Source organism: Alosa alosa, chromosome 9 (genome assembly GCF_017589495.1).
Source record: "Alosa alosa isolate M-15738 ecotype Scorff River chromosome 9, AALO_Geno_1.1, whole genome shotgun sequence".
NCBI classification, from domain to species: Eukaryota; Metazoa; Chordata; class Actinopteri; order Clupeiformes; family Clupeidae; genus Alosa; species Alosa alosa.
The window spans coordinates 23,463,995-23,486,191 of NC_063197.1; positions in this window are offsets into that span (position 1 = coordinate 23,463,995).

Here is a 22,197-nt window from a genome sequence, read left to right on the forward strand (position 1 = left end):
ATGCTGGTTGGATCAGTCAATGCCTGAATTGCGTGAACATTCTGTTTTTTCATGAATTGCCTCTAAATCTTTTTTTTATCTTTACACTTTGCATTCAAATCAAAAGGGAAAACCAACAACAATGACAGCAGCTAGACCAATGCTGTACTCTCATGCAACACGAGATGGGATGCCTGCCCATAAAATCTTTTCATTTCCTCAATCTTCCTTTTGCTTTTTGAAGTCAGAATTCACAACTTTAAGTTTGTTTTGGCTATGTACAGGCTAAGAAATAAGAGACCAGCACTGAATTGCGTCATAAAAACAGGGATTTAAGAAGTGTTTTTTTTAGCACAATTGATTTTGGTTTGTGAAACAACAGTGTTTGTGTATCTCACATTTAGTCTAATTGACTTTTTTGATCATGGATTTTGTTAGGTTGGGCTGGGCCTCACCATATGAGCACTGCAGTATTGGACTTGAGAGAAAGCCAGGTGTTTAGTTATGTTAGATTTGTTTTTCTTCTTAAAAGAACCTGTTAAATATCTCATTACTGCTGGGTATGACTAAATATGTAATAGGTATGATTAGAGGATGGGATGGGAATATTTTGTATTTTGTTTCTGTTTGCTTGTGAACTTCATTCAAAGTGCATGAGTATCATAGGGCATGGTGTATCATTGGCCTCATCCTTTATGAAGAAAACATCCTTGTGATTTAAATAGCATTCAATTTTATTGTAGTCATCATGCATGTCATACAGTATTAGTGAATTCAGTTTTTGTCTGGTTTATTGACACACATTGCTCATACAAAGAAATTCTCTCTGCGTGATCCATGTGGGTGATAGGACTGTTTCTACCAAAGCGGAGAATTTCCATTCCATCAATCCAAGTTCCATTTCTTGTGAATGCTGCTTAAGGCCTACTTCACCTCTGATGCTACTCGTTTCAGCATTCACCAAGTGTCCCTTTCACCCCATTCATTCACACTCTCTCTTGCTGTCAGAATTTTCTTACAGATCCCAAACGACAGGAATGCAAAGCCCTAAATTGGTCAGCCAGGACTGACGCCAAGTCACCCAAGCCTATTGGCTAAGTAAATCTGGTCAGGGATGGGAAATGATGGAATGATTTCTTTAATGAGGAATATCTTATGTTTACATCCATCTCTAGTCAGAGTCAATATTTTGAAGCAAACATACTGGTAATCAAAATCTGCATAGGTTGTGAAATTGGTTTGATACATGACTCAGGCATTCCAGGCAGTTTAAATATTGTCCTGTCATGTAGCACTATTTCCCTAGAAGCACATTATTTCATGTGTGTGTGTGTTATTTTGTTCAGCATTTTGATTATCCAATGTGAGTTCTGGTGATGGTCGCATCTCATTCCTGCATTCCTGTGTGTGTGGTGATAGCTGCTTCTCATTCCTGTGTATGTGTGTCTATCTGAGTGTATGGAGGGCTATTTGTCACGGGCCACTAATCTACGTTCCTTATAAATATTTGGAAGGGAAAAAGGAGTGGTAGAGGTTTAAATTTTCGACACTCGGATGTGCAAATAATTTTTGACAAATATGACAGATGTCCTGACTTGCTTGTTTGTTATTAAAACAGATTTGGTACTTTTGGTTTTGTCGTTTATTCTGTTATGTAAAGGGTTTCACTGCAGTCACAACACAGTTCCCAGACTAATGGATTTTCTAGAGGTTTCTTTTATCACATGTTGTGAGCTTTGCGGTCAACAGCATGTCACTCTTGAATGAGCCTCCTGCTGCTTGCCTATTGTGTCTCGTTTTGTCTCCCACCATCTCCCCCCAGGTGACTGTGAAGCAAAAAACACCCCAAACTACATGGGAGCAATCAACCTGCGAGAATACAGGAAAGGACCCAAAGAACTGAAAATAATCTGATGGCAACTTTGTGGCAGGCCTATAATATCCATAGCAGAATGAAATCATCTCCCAGTACCTGATTATAGAGATCAAGCATCACGGTATATGATCACAGTAACCCAGTGTGGAGGATAATGATATTTGGAGGTAAACATTGTAGTATCAGTATTCATTTGTTTTCATAGCTTACACTTGATCCCTACAGTTTTGAGTCAGGTTTGGTGTTTGATGCCACTATGTCAAATATTTAATTTCGGCTGATCTGAATGAATGTGTAATACCTTTTAACCTGATCTCCTGTAAAATGCCTCATGACTTCCTCTCATCTCCATCACAGCCCAGGGGAAAGTACACTAAGTAGCACAACAGCCCAGTTCTCATCGAAATTGAGTGCTGTGTGTTTCTTTTCATAGCTCAACCTGTTGTAGCTCCCATAAGCCCTGATCAAAGTGAGTCCATCGCGTAAGGAGGTGGAGGGTCTGGGGTCAGTTTCAGTGTGCTCCAGTCAAATAGAACCATGGGGCAGAAGAGGCAGAGGCTGGTGGCCCACTCCTCTGCCAAAAAGCAGGTCATCACTACACAGAGGAGGAAGTGTGGACAGGGAACGAGGTATCCATTTTCCTTTCAAGTATGTTGTGCCAAATCAGATAAGGTTTTTACGGTAGGAAATTTGATGCTATTAAGTCAAAAGGCAGTTTAAAGGAGCGTTCCAGGGAAACGCCGCGGTGAAGCAATACGGCAAAACATTAGAGCAAATAGTGGTTTCAATTCCTGGATCTTACTGATGTTGAGGAACCTTAGTCAGGTGCTCTAATGAAGAAGGACACCCCAGAAAAGAATACCAAAAGGAAACCTCCCCTTTGGGTGTCCCATCACTAACATGATAGGCGGCGTCTACTTCTACACGTGGATGCATGAAAGTGATCTCTACCAGTGACATTTACAAATCAGCTCTTATACACCCACTTTCCTGACGCATATTCTTATGAATTCTTCTGAACTGATGATCTTTTCAACACCCAAAGAAGGTTTCAGAGTTCCAGAACATATGCCTGTGCGTCATCAGCTCTGACTAATTGTTGTAGACAATTAGGTAAGTTAGTGAAAGGATATGAGATTGTCATAGTCCCGCCTGTATTCCAAATTAAGCCGTTAATTTGTTTGTATTTGTCCCCCTTGTTTGGGGAATCACACCCGCTATGACACACTTCTGTTGGCTCATTCTGTCATAGCGCACTAATCCCTTGGCCGGCTTTAAATGTATATCTTCACATTCACATATTCTTATCATATGTGCCATAGAGCACTTAATATTTCTATGATATACTCAACTGACACTGTCACTATGTGTGGGTGCATGTGTAGGTAAAAAAGTTTGTATGTTTTGTTTAAAAAGCAGCATACATTTCCTGTGTGTATGTTGCCTCTTTCCCCATATTCACCTCATTTACATTAGATATCCTTCAGAACAATTTTGACAACAACTATGTAAGATTTTGTAATGCTTTTTCCTTTGTGTGACTGTATCTTTGTGTCTGTCTATGTGTCTGTGTCTGTGTCGTGTGTGTGTGTGTGTGTGTGTGTGTGTGTGTGTGTGTGTGTGTGTGTGTGTGTGTGTGTGTGTGTGTATGTGTGAGACTTTCTGCTTCAGACTTTGTGTAAGTTTTTGTTAAGCATATATTCCATGTGGTGTGGTGAGCAATGTGTAGCTGGTCACTTGACTGGCCCGGTTGATGGTGCTTTTAATCTGTGTAATGAGTGTCAATTAATATAAGGACGATACCATACAATACCCTATGTTTTATATACTCCCTACTTCTACGTACTTCTTAAATGGGTTTGGCTGTTTACTGCCATGCTGCTCTGTGAGCCTCTAACTGTGGAGTGGACTGGAGGGGGGATTTTGCGTCTCTGAGCTGCAGTAAGTCTTATTAAGCTGTCCGGCTGAACTCAGGGAAAACTCACCACACACAGGGGATTTAGCCCTCATCCCTGCATTCTACATCATGTGTGTCGCTCGCTCGCCATGCCGACGACCACTTATTGTTCCGAACTTAACTTTCACAATGTCTTTTTCAGCTCAACCGACAAAGTTTCCCGCAATCAAAAATGCAATCAATTACATTTATGTGGAACTAATGATCTGATGATGTGCTTCGTGAGGGTTGCCAACATATGCAAAACTGTAGGTGTGTGTAAGGGGATATGTTACACCGTACCCATGCAAACCAGATGCGTAAACACAGGAACTGTAATGTTACCCCGGGTTTTTATTCTCCCCTCGCGTCTATAAATCATTTCCTATTTCATATTTTCCTTTAGATTTAAAGCAATTATATCCAAGATGTGCCATTGAAATCCTAATCCCACAATTCCTGTGGAGCGATATTACTTTTCAGATGTGTCTGATTTTTTTAGTTAGTCACTATGGAACCATTCTGTGTTTAACCCTTGTCTGGGTTCAATGTTCAGTAAAATAGCAAGACACTGCACAATCATGTCTTGGACTGGGTCCAGTTGACCCTGTCCACCATTCAATCATGTTTATTTTTAGGGAGAGTCTGCTAATAAAGCATAAAACCTGCTTGTACAATAATATTGCTGCTGTCGGGTCCATTTTGTCTACTGTGCACAGTGATTTCCTTCCCTGTTTTATCTATTGAGTTTTAAAGACATATTTGAGGTGCTGTTTAGTACGCAAGATGGTCATTTAGAGTTGGAGCAGTTTGTTGCCAAATTTGGTTTGGTCATGGGTTTCAGTAAATGTTTTTATTCTGCAAAATAAAGAAATATGTCAGATGATTCCAAAAAGAATTGTATTGTACCATTCTGTTTTTATTACTTCCTAAAGAGACAGATAAAAAAAAAATATGGTTGAATGTGAAAAGAGGCAAAGAATATAGTTCAGCAATGAAACCTTTCAAAATGATCTCCTATGCGAGACAAAAACACGTTTAAAACAATTACGTAAGTAGATCAGTAAGTAGAGAATATTAGAAGCACAATGCAGTCTACACCCTCTAGAACACATCTCTCCATCTACTTTATGGCATGCAGTCCGCCTCGTCTTTTCTCTGTGTGTGGCATAGAGTCATTTGACTTGGGTTTGACATGCCAACTTGGATTTGACATGCCAAGCACAATTTGCGTTCTACACAAGCAACCTAAAACATATTCCACCAACACACGGTTGCTGCCACCGTGTAAATAAATATCCAGCCATGCTTACAATGAAAGATTTTTTTCCCCTGCGGCGTTTACAACAGCTACAATGACAGGCCTCTTTGGTGGGTCTCTCATGGACACGCAGTCACTGAAGGCAACAAACATTCGCCACCATGCCTCACAATTACGATTAGACAGAGGTTCTCAGAGGTTCATGTAACACTTCAGTCTAAATGGATTGGACAGTGCACACGTACGGGTGAGGTAAGTCGCATTGGGATGAGGGGAATATGCTTTGGTCAATGGAACCGAAGTGGCGGCACTCGGTCTCTGACCGGCCCTCACTTGTGAATCTGACAGGTCTGGCGTCAATGTGATGAGTGACCTTTTGGTGGTCAGCATATGACCCAAACCTTTACCTTCCCATCAGCATCATCAGGGCCCATGAGAGAAGTCGCCAGGCGGCCAGGCCGGGGGACGGAAATATGTGGCCGATATTAATAGAGAATACATCATCCACAGTTGGAAAGTCCATCATGGTTCATTTGCTTTACGACCGCAGTTAAAGCACTAAAGCACAGAAATTCTCATCATGCACCTAGCCCTGTCTGCGGCAGTCTGCTCCTCAAACTCCTGGAGCCCGTCACTTCGGTTTCCTGCCTTATCAGGGAAAGTTGGGCCCGATGGCCATTTCAAGGACTACAGTATATGGAGCCGGGGGTATGACAGAGGCGGATCACAGAGTTCAGGCCGACTCGTGTTATCCTGACTCACTCCCTGTTTTAATGGCAGGCAGCCTCACAGGGAGTTGACCCGCACGCGGATAAATCACCAATGGCGTATTATGATGTGCTATAGGTCAGTGCTACTCTACAGAGTTTCCAGTGTGCTCCACTTCCTCCTCGCTGTTTTATCAACTTACTGACCTCAGATCCTTTTGTCAAAAGCAGTCCCAGGGGAGATTGTGGATAAGCATATGGAAGGGTAGAGCCTAGGCTACATCAAGGACTGCTCAGAGACGCATTTAGAAGCATGGGAAGTGGGGCTTATCGCCGCCTTAGCCAGCGCTAGGTACAGTACATCCAGCCGAACCCCACACCTGAATTCCATTAGGGAATGTTGTTGTACTTCCTGAAATATCCCGACAGGAAGATTAGAATTTAATATCAGTGTGTGTGCACTTTTTGTGGTTTTGTATATGTGTGTGTGTGTGTGTGTGCGTGCATGTGTGTGTGTGTGTGTGTATATGTGCGTGCACGTGTGTGCGTGCGTGTATGTTCATGCACATACACTACCTTCTCTGTATCTGTGTAAGGACATTCCCACACCATTGTTGAATCAGTGCTCGATCTGAAGACACGATTAGATCCAGTCATGCAGCAGTCTGTCCATCCTGATACAGCAATGGGATTTCTCCCGGCAGGAATCCCCAGCATGGGTCACTGCAGAAAGCCATGAGCTAATTACACAGAATGTCCCCGTCTGGGGGTGAAGATGTCAAGCACCACTTAAACATAGGCATGAGAGCACGCTGCAAGATGTTCACATACATCAAACACAGCACTTTCAAAGCATGCACTTTCAGCTGAGCATACAGTCATACATATCTTACAAAAGATCCTGCATTGCAGACATCTGGTAAGAGGGTATATACTGTATGCCAATGTTGAACAACAACTCTCTCCCTGGCCAGGTGAGCAGGTGTTGTCCCATTCCTGATTGTTTTCCATTGGGGTTTAACAAAGTAAAGGTCACATTATAGAGCTGAGACCATGCATGCAGTTGATGGTGTGAAGCCTTCAACTGATTGCATCTGAAAAGGTGTTAAAATACCCAGCGAGACGGCCCATGCCGGACTGAGAGTGATGGATAGGTGGTTAGCAAGAGTCTGGCTGAGCCCACTCTTTTGACGGCTCTTATCTGTCTCTTAGAGGGAGGATGGTGACGCAGAGCGCCAGCTTATCACAGCCTTCCATTTCTTTTGTTTGCAGAGGCCTTTTTTTCGCTTCCGATTCTTTGCCACAGAATTCTCTAGAAGGGACACTGGATCATCCTGGGTCATCGATCAGAGCCATCAGAGTAACTTTTAATTGAATCTTATTCTTTAATCTCTCAAAGACAAACAGGCAGACAGCTCAATGTGTTGTTTTTGTGATGCAGCATTGATTTTTAGTTCTTACTGCTTTCACTGCTTTTTTTTTTGGACTGTCAAAAGTTAAATCAGTGATTGAAGAAAAAAAATATTGAAAACTTTTATTACAGAGATTGAGGGTCAAAGTGTCATTTCTAAGTGACCCTCTGGAGTTAAACGCTGTAAAAAGGCTACCCTGGAGGGCTATCTCTTTTACCCCCACAGTATGACGTAGTCTACAAGGGATGTATCATTAGTTACAAGATGAACAATTAGCTGGGGCAATTAACCTTTAAAGGGCCACCAATCTGGCATGAGGGAGTTGGAATGATCGTCAGCCTGCCTCAGATTGCTCATATAAATCCATCATACGGCTATGGGCTCACACAAAATCAAATTGAGAAAAAAAAAAAAATACAGGCTACAAGGACATGTCCATGAGTCTGGAGAGCAAGAGGACTTTCACTTCCAAAACTATTCATTTATTTCTAGGTTTCATGTTTCTATATAAATTATGTTTATGAACACAAATGCCTAAGCTTAGACATAGATAATAAAATAATTAGGAGTTACTCATTTCAATTGAGAAACTGAGAAAAGAGAAATGTCTACGGGTAACAACAACAAATGAACACTGATGAGACCATTTGCTCAAAAAGCCTTATGATAGTGTAATATGCTACTTATAGAGGGGTTATAAAAGTCTAGCATTTACTTCCTCATCTCTTATCATACCAAAGTTATCACAGTGCTGAAATAGTGTCAATAACAATAGACGACCCTGGATCTGACCATCCTCAGCATTTAAAGTAGCCATAAATAACTCTGGCAAACCTGACAAAAGAGACACTTAAAACCCACAACAGTGACATCTCCAGGACTAGAACCCCCAGCTGTGGCTGAAGGAACCTACAGTATGCCTGGCCATGCTGATAACAGCTGTTGCCATAGCTTCCTTTTTTGTCACCAACATTCAGACACCACCCTCCAAAACTGAACACTCACACACACGCACATACAAACACACACACACACACACACACACACACACACACACACACACACACACACACACACACACACACACACACACACACACACATGCAGATACACAAGGAGGCTGCAGTGACACAGATGACCATAACGTGGACACAGCATGATTACATACATCTTCCCCCTGTGGCGAGCTGGTTTAAGGGTTTCTGCTGGCCAAGCATGGTCATGTGTGAGTCCAATCAAACATGCTTACATATGGGGAGTGGAGTGGTTTCACTCACTAATGAAAGAGAGTCCCGGCCATTAACGCTAAATATATCCAGGTCTACAAATGTTCGCCCACATGGCACTCACGGATGCAGAAATGTCTTCTACATGAATCCAGTGTCTTTCTGTAATTAGTCTCAAAGCTGTACATGAAACATACCTTAACACTAGACACAAGAACGTTAAAGCCGTTGTGAGTAATCTTAACAGTCCAATTCCCCTACATTAAAGATATGCTGCATATCCACAAAATAACACGGAGGGACAGGGATTCCCATTTCTGGAGCGTTCCTGATTGCTGACTGCATACCAGGGCATCTTTTTTGGTGATATCCATCAGCATCTAAAGAGAGCTAGCTTAAGTATCTTTACAAAAACACTTGCAGCAGCTTTAATTGATCTATTTGTGAACTTGCAAGTGCTGAGTTTGTGGCATATGCAGGGCGTGTGAAAATCGAGGGCTATGTCGCACCAACAGGAAGTGCTGTATGTACCAAGATAAGCTGCTTCTTAAAAGGGATATTGAAGGTAATGTGGTACACCTGAAACAGCAAAATATGGAATGTAAAGAAACACATGGCCCTTAAGCCTGAAGTGTTAAGTTCAGCAGTGAGATCTCGAAGCAACTGATAAAGGGTTTCCTTCTTGTATGAAATTGGTTGTTTCAATTACAATTACAATCGATTGCCAATAAGGCGTTGTCGATAACAAACACGATCTAGGGCTTCAGTGGTTATTAAGTCTGTAGCAATGATGTAGCAATGATAAGCTATATCAGGAAACCCTTACATCTGCACACACTAGGGTTTTTTGTCTGGAAGAGGCCCTATTGAGATCCTTTAGCCTTTTGAAAAAGAACAACCAGGAACAGCCGTTTTTTTTTTTCATTTAATTTTACAGAAACTATGACAAAGTACTTACGATAATACTGTGAAGTATTAATGTTTATTGTGTTACTGGCACTCCCTTGAAGTGCACTGGAGCCCAGCGCAGCAGACACACAAGGCTCCCGAGTGTGTCAGTACACGCCTGACCGCAGACAGAAAATGATGCAGAGCCCCTCTCTTCATGCCACAACTCTAACAAATGTAAAGTTTAATTGCTGTATTTATTTTTTACCCGCTCCAAAGGTAATTAAAGCAAGGGCCGCTGCAAACACGAGTCAGCTGCGTGCACACACACACATCGAGCGCCGAAAGCCTTGTTCAGTCTCACACGCCGTCACACGTTTTTCTCAATGTCCTCTCAATAAGAGGGTCAAGATAAATGCAATTATCATATGAGGCAACTTCCCTGGCCTTTGATGGTGGTTTGCTTTGGACCTATAGGGGTGGCAGACCTTAAACAGCCGTATTATTTTAGTTACATCACACTGTATTTTCTTAATGGGAAGCCCATAGCCAAGTCGTCTTTAGAACTTTCGGGTCCGATCTCCATCAGGCCGAGAGGAGATGGCTGATTGGGCACGTCCCCCTCCCTGAACCTGGGAGCATTTTGAAAGAGCTCTTATCTCTGCTGCAGTGTTAAATCAACAGTTTCAACCTGCTGTCAGTGGCTGATGAAGGAGATTGTTTTTGAGCCAATTACTATGAAATCATAGCTGGAGTGTGTACTGCCAGTACAGTCTTGAACACACAGGAGACTGGGGGAAGCTGAGGTTGCCTCAGGAGACATCCTCCGCATTAATGCTGAAACAGACCAGTCTATGGAGGAGAGCTGGCGCCACACATACCCAGCAGAGACTCAATCAGCTATGAGTGCCCACACAACCATTCACCTGCTGTTTTAAATCACAGAGCTCTTGAGGCTGAAATTGTGTGCAATCTCTTCAAACACTAAAATGTATGCAAACTGACACCATAGACAGAAGATGTTTGATTCATCACTCAATCAGCAAATACTTGTACTTGTGTTTTCGACTGTCAAACTTTCAGAGATCTAGTTTTATTGTTGCTTTTGCTATTCATTCAAGAAATCATTGTATGATAGTTGAGTGACTGAACATTAGTGTTATCATTAAAACATGTTTTATTATTTTCCCTCTCACACAAATGTATCAGATTTTTGACTGGCTCATTAGGGAACTGCTTAATATTATTTTAATATTATTATTATCTCTTTTCCCTTTATAGTGAATGTGTGCCAATGAAGGGACTTTATCAGCAGCAAATCAGTTTATTAAACATGAACAGTAAGATTGTAATGGGCCCACAGATTTCATGGGAGAATGAATGCACCACTGCAAGCGGTGTGACTCGTGGTCACACATATTATCCCTACAGTGCTATGGTTTTGCTGCATTATAAATCATATCTAGAGTAACCTTATTGAGTCAACTTTGTGTAAGGCTGTGGGTTACAAAAATTCAAGTCACGGGATTAGGCATGTGTGTCAGTTCTACACCATGACCTCACAGAGTTCATCTAGGTTGTGTTGCATTGTGTACTGATAAACTAAAGACATCATGACAAAATACTGTGTAAAACTTGTTATGGGTGTGCTTAACTGTTCTACTTACTGGAAGATTTTCAACAGTGAGCGTTCGGCCTTTCTGTAATTTCCCTTCTTCAATTATGCATTTCTCTGTTGACACATTTTTGGTCACTATGTTCAAGGGAAGCCCAAGATATGTGCAGTATATCATTTGATTAGCCAGTTCTTAGAAAGGGGGATCTCTAGTCTAGGCAACTGGAATGTCAATAATCAGAACAATGGAATAGAATAAAGAGAACCCAATCACATTGAGGTGTTTTTGTGAATTGGAGTCTAGTTCTTTAGATAAAGAACGATTTCAGCGCCTCTACAAAATGTGCACTGCATAAACAAATTTACTTTAAATTGAACAATGCTCTGTGTTGGCACAGCAGAATGTCTGAGACATCTTATCTGAACAGTCATATTTGAAATCTCAGCTGATCTACAGCATATTCATGGATTAATAGTTCTTGAGGTGATATCACCTCATGACTTTGAGGTCATCTTAAGTTTGACATGGTTCTTGTTTTTCCCATTATTGGAGTCTGGAAGATGACTCAATTTTTTGGTCCCAATCTTTTGCAGCAACAATTTAGTTAAATGGCTCAACAACATATCAGATACTATTTCAGTGTATATCAAAGTTTTGTGACATTCTGTGACAGTGTAGCCTGGCTAACGTGTAAATAAAATCACGCGCAAGGCAGCATGGGAAAACCCAGGCTAGTGACAGTGTAATTTGGGTTAGGTCTGAGCAATGTATCAAATATTTACCAATAATGACTGTCACCTCCTAGACATTCAAATTACTTAAATGAATACAGCTAATAAGCAAGCATATTTACAGAAATATTAGACATGCCACTAACATTAAGTATTTGAGAACTTTCTCCATTTCCAAAACAACTCTGGAACATACCAAACACTGTATTGGAACCTACAGTTCCATAATTTCTGTACCTAGCTTTAAAGGTCAGAGAACCTGTAAAAATAGAGCAATTTCACAAGCTCTGCACAAACATGATTTCTTCTAAATGCCACTCACCTCGTAACAACGGAGAAAAGTTGGGAACTGTGGCAAAATGAGAGGATTGGCATGGCTTGCGCACCTGTGTGGATAAACAATGTTCAAATACAGTGTGTGTGTTCAGGCTTTGCATATATTATTAATTATTATATTATATTATTATAAGTCTAATCAGTGAGTTGCAATTACACACTTGTTTGTCTCTCAATTGTTTTTTGAGGTAGATTGATTGAAAATGATTGCTATTGTGGAAAATGGGCTCATTATTTTAAAGAATACAACCTAGATTGGAAAATCCACTGCTTAATTGGTATCGTAGTGCATGATGTATACCGGTAATATTTTTAGAGTTGGGGATAAAAGTTATTTATAGGTTCAGTGCATTGCAAATGCCATTGTATGTGTTTTACAACAAAAGCTATGAAAGTTAGTTACAGGGATGGGCGCATGCCTTGTATTTAACTGATATCACTTTCTTACTTATCATTATATATCTTCTGTTTTATACATCAGTGCAAATTGCTGTAGTCATGCACATAAGTTCAAAAGTAGGGTGGAGTGATCTTTCTCGACAGTCACAAGGGTGTGACATCTGGTCCTCTGGTGATGAAGTCATCGTGCCTCCCGACTGTGATGGTGGTTTCAAAGGCAAATATTTATGTGGGCAGGTCTGCCAGGTGTAATCGCGCTGGATGGGTGGGCGGTGGAAAGCTCCTGCCTGCCTGAAGTGCCTCAGAGCGGCCGAGAGGTCCTCATTTACTGGCAGGCAGGAGAGCCGACTGTCAGCCACCGCCATGCGCCTGCTAGCCTGACACTGTGGCCTCATCACAGGGACAAGGCAGTGGAAGAGGTCAGTGAGGAACCAAGTTATGAGAGACCATCAATCATCATTACTCCCTAGTTCCACATTTAAGGTAATTGTTAAGAAGCATACAAAGAGGTACACCAAGGGATTCAAAAGGTAATTTTGCATTTTGTATATTTGGATGATAACACATAAAAGTGGAGAATGTCTCTGTGAAAGAGCCTTAATTACATTCAGAGTGGTAGGTGTACTAGGTCTGTTACGATTTAAGGCCAAAGTACGTGTGTGAATTTATCAAGTGGGCAGTTCTCCAAGAAATTTCTCCTTCATGTCAGAAATATGCATATGCATTTTTTAATGACAATGATGGCTACCCATGCCAAATAATTTGCTGCTGTTTATATCTAAGTCAGAATTGGGACGCTCTTGAGAAGCATTGTCTTTGCAGCTGGCATATCAGGATGTAAATCATATAAATACATTGTTTCAGCCTTGGTCAAGGCCTGCATGAGAGCCCACCCTTCAGCTTCCAGTGCCAGTAAGCCAGGTACTCATTCATTGTGACTGCCAGGAATGCTACTATTGGCCTTCATGACTACCTGTAAATGGCTCTACTGCCACATCCACTACTTTTAACTACAGTGGGGCCACAGTATATGGCATAACATGGCATATACAGTTTATAATTTCATCTAAAAATGATAACTTGTGTTTTACAATTTTGTGGTCAGCTGTTATGGCTTATGACATGGAATCTTGAAGTAAGTGGCACTGAATCTCTCGATGCACAGATAACATCAGCAGGTACAAACAGGGACAGTCTATCATTTCATTGGTGAGCTTATACAGATTATTTTAGCAACAATCAACAGTGAGATGAGTGAGATGAGTATTAGGTCAAGAGAGGGTGCCACCTAGTAATACGCAAGAACTCCTTTGGCTGTAAGCAACAGAGAAAAGAAACAGGAAAAATGGCACCTCCCACCCTACACCACACCATCCAAGGTTATTGGAACCTTAATAACCATACTGTATATCAAACATTTTTATTTTATTTCCAACTTTATATTTCTGCTAACTCGGTAACATCAGCCACGATATCTCGGTAAGCTCACAGTAAATCAGCCTCATTACCAGCCGACCAGCAAAAATCCTATGAGTGTGTTAGGCGACCACACTGCAGCAAGAGATTCTGATAGCAGAGTTCAAATGGATGCTTCTCAATAACAGAAACCACCAAAGAAGATAGCCAAGTGGCCAAAGGTCTATATGGTCATTCAGATGAGCAGTGTGGGGAGCACGTGTGCTCCAGCAACCGGAGCCTGGGCCTCAGGTGATTGAAGGAAATCACAGCAGAGATCCCTGAAAGTGATACTGGGACATTAAGAAAGCCCACTTGCGCTGACCCTTGGCTGATCCCTCCCCTACCGCCTTGCACTGATGGGCCCGAGGTTAAGCTCACAAAAATTGGACCACACTATAGAAAGAGATTAGGAGTTCAAGTTGCCATAATATGCTGGGAGCAATCAAACGCAGGGAGCTCTCACATCGTCAAGGAAAGTTTCCTGTAGGAAAGTCCTTCCTAAATGGACTAAAGCCGGAGGATTCCAGTCCATCCCCCACTCCCACTTCTGCACTATCAGGTTTTTCAGGTGCCAGTTTGCTTTGCAGAAAACGGGAGATCCAAGGGGAGGAAAGAGGTGCCTCCTGGCCACAAGTTTTCAAGCATACTGCAAAAAGGAAGTATGGAAAGTATTAGACCATAGGCCCATCTCTCATATTCAACTGCAGTATGAGTGGTTTTTCCATGGGCCTTCTGTGTAGAATTTTGCCTCTATTACACCAATCCAATTAGTGAGGGGCTTGACCCATGTAGACATCCCTCTAAAAATGACTGCTCTCTAAAAATGACCACACTCACTAAACTTTTGTAAGCTATACAAAGGAACCAGTATTAGATCAATATGCCCCCAGGATCTGAAGATCTGATCTACTGAGGAGCAATATGAATGCAGCTTCTTTACTGTCATGTGGGGGCCAAGTGGGACACTAAATGTTACTGGGATGTTTCAAGCTCCAGCGGCCTCCTGACAGGCGGTGTTGATGGGAGTGTCACCCAATTTGATTCCTATTTTAGAGGGGAAATCTGCGACCGCTCATCTAAACTCTTCAGTAGTTTCTACCCATCTCATACCTGCATGTCAGGTCATCATCGATGTTACCACGTTATTACTGTGGGCTGTGGGGAGGGGCCGTGGGGAATGAGAGTCAGGGGCTGCGATCGCACAGTCACGCTGCAAGTGGGCGCAGCAAAGAATGATATCTCAGTAAGCTCACAGTAAATCAGCCTCATTACCAGCCGACCAGGGAGTTCTCCCGATTACCACTCCACTGCTGCTGTCATGTCACGTCAATGTATTTATTTTAAGTAAAGCTCAAGCTCTTTTGGGTGTTGCGATTCTCCTTTTACTCTGCAAATTTCTATGATTTATTTCCTCCATTATAAAAACTGTATAAAGCTTGTATAACTGCCTGCTGCATTAAAAACAAACAAATAAGATGTTAAAAATAACCAACTGTAATCAATGGATTTCGCTAAGTAGGACAGAGATTAATCATATCTCTTTTCAAATCTCTATTAATTTGCTATATTAATTTGTTAAAATGCTAATTAACACGTGTCCCATGTCTCTTTTTATGGTTGCCTAATTTGATTTCACACAAGATTTATCAGGCAGTTTTCTATTCAATGAAATGATCAAGCTGCTGTGATCACGTGGTGTCCATGATTGTTGGAAGGAGATGTCGATTTACCATCTACAGTTATATGTTTACAAAGTTTACTGTAAATCTATCCTAGTTTTTTTTTTATTTGTGTCATCTGTGCCTATCCTGTTAGAGTGGTATTACCCATAACCATACCTTACAGTTTTTTACTTCAGAATAGGGATGCACGATATATCGGCGGCCGATATATTATTAGCCGATAAGTGAAAAAATGAAAATATTATTATCGTGATATCGTTATCGGTCTGATAACAGAATTCTGGCCGATAATTTGCGCCGATATTTTTTAAAGTCCTAATTTAGGCCTACGTCTGGCTACACTGAGCTAGCCTACTTGAGCTTGGTTGGCTATACTTTTTCCTCAATATAATGTCAGCGGTGTGAATGTATTTCACCACTCTAACATAATCTGTGGAATAAGTTATTAAAACCTTCGGGGCTAACGCCTTTCATTTCTGCTGCAGCAGGTTGTGCACAACAGTAGACGGACATAAGATACAGTCTGAGGAGTTGCAGCTTTATTCAGTTACCCGCAGTTGAAACTAAACCTAAGTTTCCCTCACAAACTCTGATTTGGTCGCTATACTGTAGCTTATTCCAAGCTGAGCCATTTATGAGCGTTTAGTCCTAAATGAAAACGATTCAAACTCTCTAGCCACTCACTCGCAATTCACTGACGTCAGGTTACTGCAATAAAATTATGCTTATTAAATGCTTTCCCCAAATCGCTTTTCACAATTTTTTTCCAAGAGTAATATTATCGGTTATCATATCGGTATCGGCCACAACAAACCAATAAATATCGGTTATCGTTATCGGCCCTAAAATTCCATATCGGTGCATCTCTACTTCAGAATAATTTTCAATTCTGTGGGACTGCGTCACAATGTACGATCAGTATAAAATGTGTGAGGTTTTAATGTTGGCGTGGTAAGGTATGTGTTGTTGATGCTGCTGTGCCACATGGGTTATTTTTAAGTGTAAAGGCTTGGACCATCTGCAATAATAGTGTTTAGTAACCAAGTCATTTGTTGAAAAGAGAGAGGGAAAACACTGAGAAACATCTGAAAGTGAGAAAGAGGTAGAAAGGACGGAAAAGGCTTTTAAACTAATGATCGATGAGGGGGCTTTTCATTGACATCAAAGCTCCTTAGGGCCATTTTCAGGCCTGCTTTAGTTGTGCCCATTTTCCTCCTCACGCCGTGAGTGGTCGACAATGTCACATGACCTGACCCAGCCGCCAACAGGAATCATTCCGGTGCCCAACCCCTGCTGATGCAGCCGAAAAGGCCCCAAACAATACTACTTTCACCAAAACTGGGAGCTGCTTTTTCAATTACTGCTGTTTTCATCGTTCCATTTGTTGCTTTTCTTTATTTTCATTTCAGGGGTGTTAAGGGGGGGGGGGGTCCATTTTTATTTTCCTTCCCACTGATTAGGCTCTCAGTTCCCTGTGGCCTGCTGGAGTTTTGGGGGTGCAGTGAGAGGTGGCTGCTGGTTTCGGGGGTGTGTGCTGGGAAAGTCTTTGGGTAATCATATCAACGACCAGACTTCCAGGCCTGAGTGTTTGGCATGTGTTTTGTGCCTGCTCAGTGATATAGGGCATTGCTGTTCAGTCAAGCACAGTCTAATGCAACCTGGCTAAACACTAATCACAGTCTTTCATATTTCAGTAACCCTTCCCAAAAACAAAATGGGTACCAGAAAATGCACCCTATTCTAATGATAGGTGCCTCCTGAGTCAGAAAACATTGCCTATTGTTGGCAGCAGTCTTTCATTGGTTACCTTTTTAAAGGGTACAGAGCATTTAAAATCATAAATACTGTATATAGGCTTTATTCATGCTTGGTGAATCATCTTTCTGATGGATTTCTGGTTTCCAATGGCTTGTTTTTCATTAGGTATTACAAAGGTTTAAAAGCTACAAAATACATAACCTTTTTAACACATATAGACCATAATCACAGAGTTCTCACAGTTAAAAGTGAGAATAGGCTCTCTTTTCAACAGGGGCCTCTTGGTGTTCAGAGGTAAATCAGTATGGATTGTTTGGTGTGGGATTTATCGTATCAGTTTTTTAGTGCCTGCTAGATATTTTGTTGTTGCATAATCACTAAGAAACATTCTTGGTGAGTGAAAGTCATTGCTGATGTGACATAAATAGCTGAGTCAGTTCTTCACCAGAATTGACTGTGTGTCTGCGTGAGTGAGAGTGTTTCAGCCTACAAGCCATGGCAGGTATGGGGCCTATTTATTCAGTAATGGTTGCCAAACTGGAGATCTTTCACACAGGCTCTCTCAGCCTCACCCCATCCATCTGAAGTGGGGGAGGGGGCATATATTTCATTACAGAGAGCCTGTCTCATGAGGACATCTCCTTCCTCCTCCGAGAGCCCATGTACACACACCTCATGGACACAGGTATACAAACAGAAAAAGTTCAGATCAGGACACGACCAATCAGCTTATTTTTTCCCCTTTACCAAAACCACAAGACCAAACCCTCAAAGATATGTTCCCATGGTAATATGATCCTGTGTTAAATTTGCTTGTCTGTCGTGGTTTTTTGTATTTTTTCACAAAAGGATATGTGAATAGAGCCCTGAAAACAGTTTTTAGGTTATTCTATCCATCCTCCTCTCAAACAGATTAAGTAATGGAGGAAAGCATATCTCATCTGGATGTCTTGCTTAATTGGCTTTAATATGTTTCATTTCTATTTCTAGGGAGATTTACCAACCAAACATATGAACACAAGGTTGGCACACTGACGCTCAAAGGTTGTGATTACAAAGTTTCCATCAAAGCATAATCTTAGCTATCCGATCTTGAGAAATTTACAACTATCGAAATTCTCTCAATCAGGTAATAATGGGACAAGACACAGTGGAACAACAATCAAATAGTCCCCCTGAAAATCATGTGGACGTTTTTGAAAATAATTTTCAGATGTAGCACTGTTGAACATTTTTAAATGTGTAGCCGACTGCATTTGCTCTATGCAAAAGCCTTTCTAATATCAGTCCTGCATTGGCACTTCAAGCCTGTGGGGCACCACAAGGAAGCAACCACACTACATAACCCAGCCCTACATAAGCCCTAGCATATACCTCATCTCCCAAACACAAAAGGCCTTTATGAATATATGTATAGGTATCAATGCAACTTAAGCCTACGTTTGGCTGCTGGGCCAAGATTTTGCACCTCCTAGCGCTTAGAGCAAATATCCCTGGCATGTCATGAGTCGTCTTTGCAAGAGGAAGAGAGAGGATTAAAAAAAGGAAAATGGGGAAGAATGGAGAAACATTCCCTCATCGTCTAATACAGTGGAGTATAGACCCTTTCAACAATAAAAACAAAAACAATGCTTGAACGTTCTATTTGGGCCCCAATCTACTTCCTCTGCATTAAGATAACATATGGAATGTTAAAAAGGAAGTCTTGTGGGGCCAACTATGATGCTGATAATGGAACTCTCTTGAAAGGGTCCATATGTATTCTTACACACAGGAACACACACACATACACTTCAGGTGTGGTTTATCAGGGCTGACAGTCCCTGTTGAATGCCTAAAGGCCTGAAGGTGCTAAAGAAAGTGAAAACATACTCAGAGGGGGGTTTGTAGTGTACAGTAGAACCCCTATATCCACCGATTCAGTAACCACAGTTTCAGTTACACCACGGCTCAAAAATATTAAGTGGAAAATTAAAATTCCAAGAATAAATGGTTAATGAGTTCTAAATTCTGCACCACTCTGAGTAGCTTTCCCACATTATCAAGCTTAATATCATGTCAAGACTCAGGTCTTTGAGCACATCTCATTTCTCACATCTCAACAGTAATTGTTGGGACGTTGTGTAAAATGCTAATAAAAACAGAATGTGATAGTATATACGTCTCGTAAACCCATATTTAGCAGCAAAAAGAACATAAACAACATATCAAATGTTGAAAATGAAAATGTGGACTATTTCATGGAAAATATATGTTAATTTTGAATTTGATGCCAGCAACATGTTTCAAAAAATGTTGCTCAAAACCTGTATACATAGGCACTACAGCTCCTCCACACAGATGTTGGGTTTTGAACTGAGCACTAAAACAAATTGGATAGGTTGGATACTTGGATAGGCCCTCTCCTCTTTAGCCCAGATGAGTCCATGGTTTCCTAAAAGGGTGACATTTGATTGGTCTAACCACAGGACCTTTTTCCATGTTACCTCAGTCCATTTTAAACAAGCTTAGGCCCAGATAAGACGGTGGTATTTTTTGCAACTAAATATGAGTTTAAGAGATTTGCAAATTACATTCTGTTTTTATTCACATTTTACACAACGTCCCAACTTTTTCTGTTGTGGGGTTGTATGTCTGTGCTTGATTCCTCTATCCCTGCCATCTGCCCTAGTTTCCTTCATGTTTTTATGAAAGGGCAGGACTAGGACATAATGAAAGACAGGAATAAGCAACATTTTACAGCTGCTTGCTGTAATAATGAAATACATCTTTCCAGTTCTGTCCTTATTCACTTGCACTGGCACAGGTGAATGTAGAGTGACATGCTTAAAAATAGAGCATAGCTTACTTTCCACTGCAGAAACACAACAGGCAAAAACATCCACATGGTGAAACTTGGAATGCTTGAAGTGTAGAACGTTTGTGTGTGTGTGTGTGTGTGTGTGTGTGTTGGACTATTTATCTGTGACATGATATCCCATCTCCAAATGGCTCAAGTCTAAACTTTCACAGCAACTGAAGGGGAAAATTAAACAGCAGCCTGCACTCCGCTTTGCTGATGCCACTGTGAACCTTGCAAGCGTTCACAGCTAATTTGAAAATTTAATTCACAGACAATAAAGCTCAGGGGAGGCGATGGCTCTCAGTTTCTCTGCACTTCCCTGCAGTTCTCCAACCTGCCAAGTTGCCATGGTGCATCTGCAACAGCCTCTCTTCCTCCATCAGAGAATTTCTGGACAACCTGATATAGTGCTTTTACAAACAGTCATATGCAATATGGCAAATCTTTTCATTTTGCTGTTAAGCTACTGCTGGAGTTGCCACAATAGCTGCAAATGCTCAATGTACTGTATGATATCAATGCAAACCCTACAAAAATATCACTTTTTCAAAACCCCTGTGACAGAAGGCAGCCTACAAAATCATCAAAGGAGAGGACATGAAAGGCCAGGCAATCAGGGGCCAGTTCAGTCCAGCCCAACCCAGCTAGCAGAAATTAATCAGCCCAACTAGCTACCTACACAGACGTGTCTGAGCTGCTAATCACCTTGTCAGGAAGCAGTCAGATGTGGCCTCAACTCCTAGCAACAAGCAGCACTGGCAGAAACTCTTGGCCACTCAACTCCCAAAGAGCTGCTTTGTCTGGGCTTTTAATGTCCCAGGACAGAACAGTTTAACCATCCAGAACATACAGAGTGGTTATCAACTGAATGAACACAGAGTCACGTCACCTGATCAATCACACTGAGAAAGGTTTCTTGGACAATCAAAATCCATTAATGTCCAGGTTAATGGATATTAATTCTGGCATAGTTATTTCATCCAGATGTCACTTCTAATAATAATTACTCTGTCAAACCCAAGTTGTCGTCCAACATACAGCATTTGGATTATACACATTGGCTAACCAGAGAAATGTACAGTGCTGCCTGTTTTGGGTTTTCATGTTTCAAAAATTCCAGCCATACTGTTACTGAATTACAGAGAGCACACCTCAAAATAGTACGCATTATCATGCTGAAGTCACTGTTGGACTTGTAGGAATATTTGAGCTATGTATATGTATCTCAAATCAGCACATGCTTTTTTTCAGTCATATCAGTGGCCAATGTGCCAGTGTTCATTGAAAACACATGGCCTGAGCATGCCTAACTCATTGTAGGGAGCTGGACATTATTACCTAGGCTGTGTGTATCCATGTGTGGTAGAGTTGCAGAGCAGCTCAGAACTGCATTCATTAGGTACGCTTCTGGGAAAACCTGTCAGCAAATTACCTCTGATGGCAGTTGTCATGTTTTTCAACGGGGCAGGGGAGGGATCTGTTTCAAACAGAATAAACTCCCACATTTTCAGCCAGATCCCATGTTTTCATACTAGAGCAATAAAACAATCTCTTAAATTAGGGAAATGTGCTTGGTGAGAGCCTTTAGAGTGTAACAGCAGGGCTGCACCAGGCACGCAACTGAAGTGTTCCATTCGCTGAGCGATTATAGCTTCCACTATAATCAATGGACCTGGCTACACCAGACGTGAGAGCACAGCTCACATTAAAAAAAAAGTAGACCAGTCTTCCAAAACTATTTGTACGCTTCACGGACAGAATGCTTCAGTTGCCGTCCTAGTGTAGTCCAGCTGTAAGTGTCAAAGTAGTAAGTGGTTGTTTTGACTGTTGTGGGTGTGTTGTTCCTCTTATTTTCATATTAACATGGAAAAACATGTCAGACAACAGCTAGTCTTATGTCTTATATATAAATACTGGGTTTGATGAGTCTCACATTCTCCTGAAAACATTAATCTATAACAAAGCACACAAGAAAATTATCTGTGCATTATATTTGGGTTAAACATCTGAAGTTGAAATTGATATAAATTTTGCCAAATCGGGGCATCATACATAATGCAACTAAAATACTTGGTTGTGGCAGTTGATAT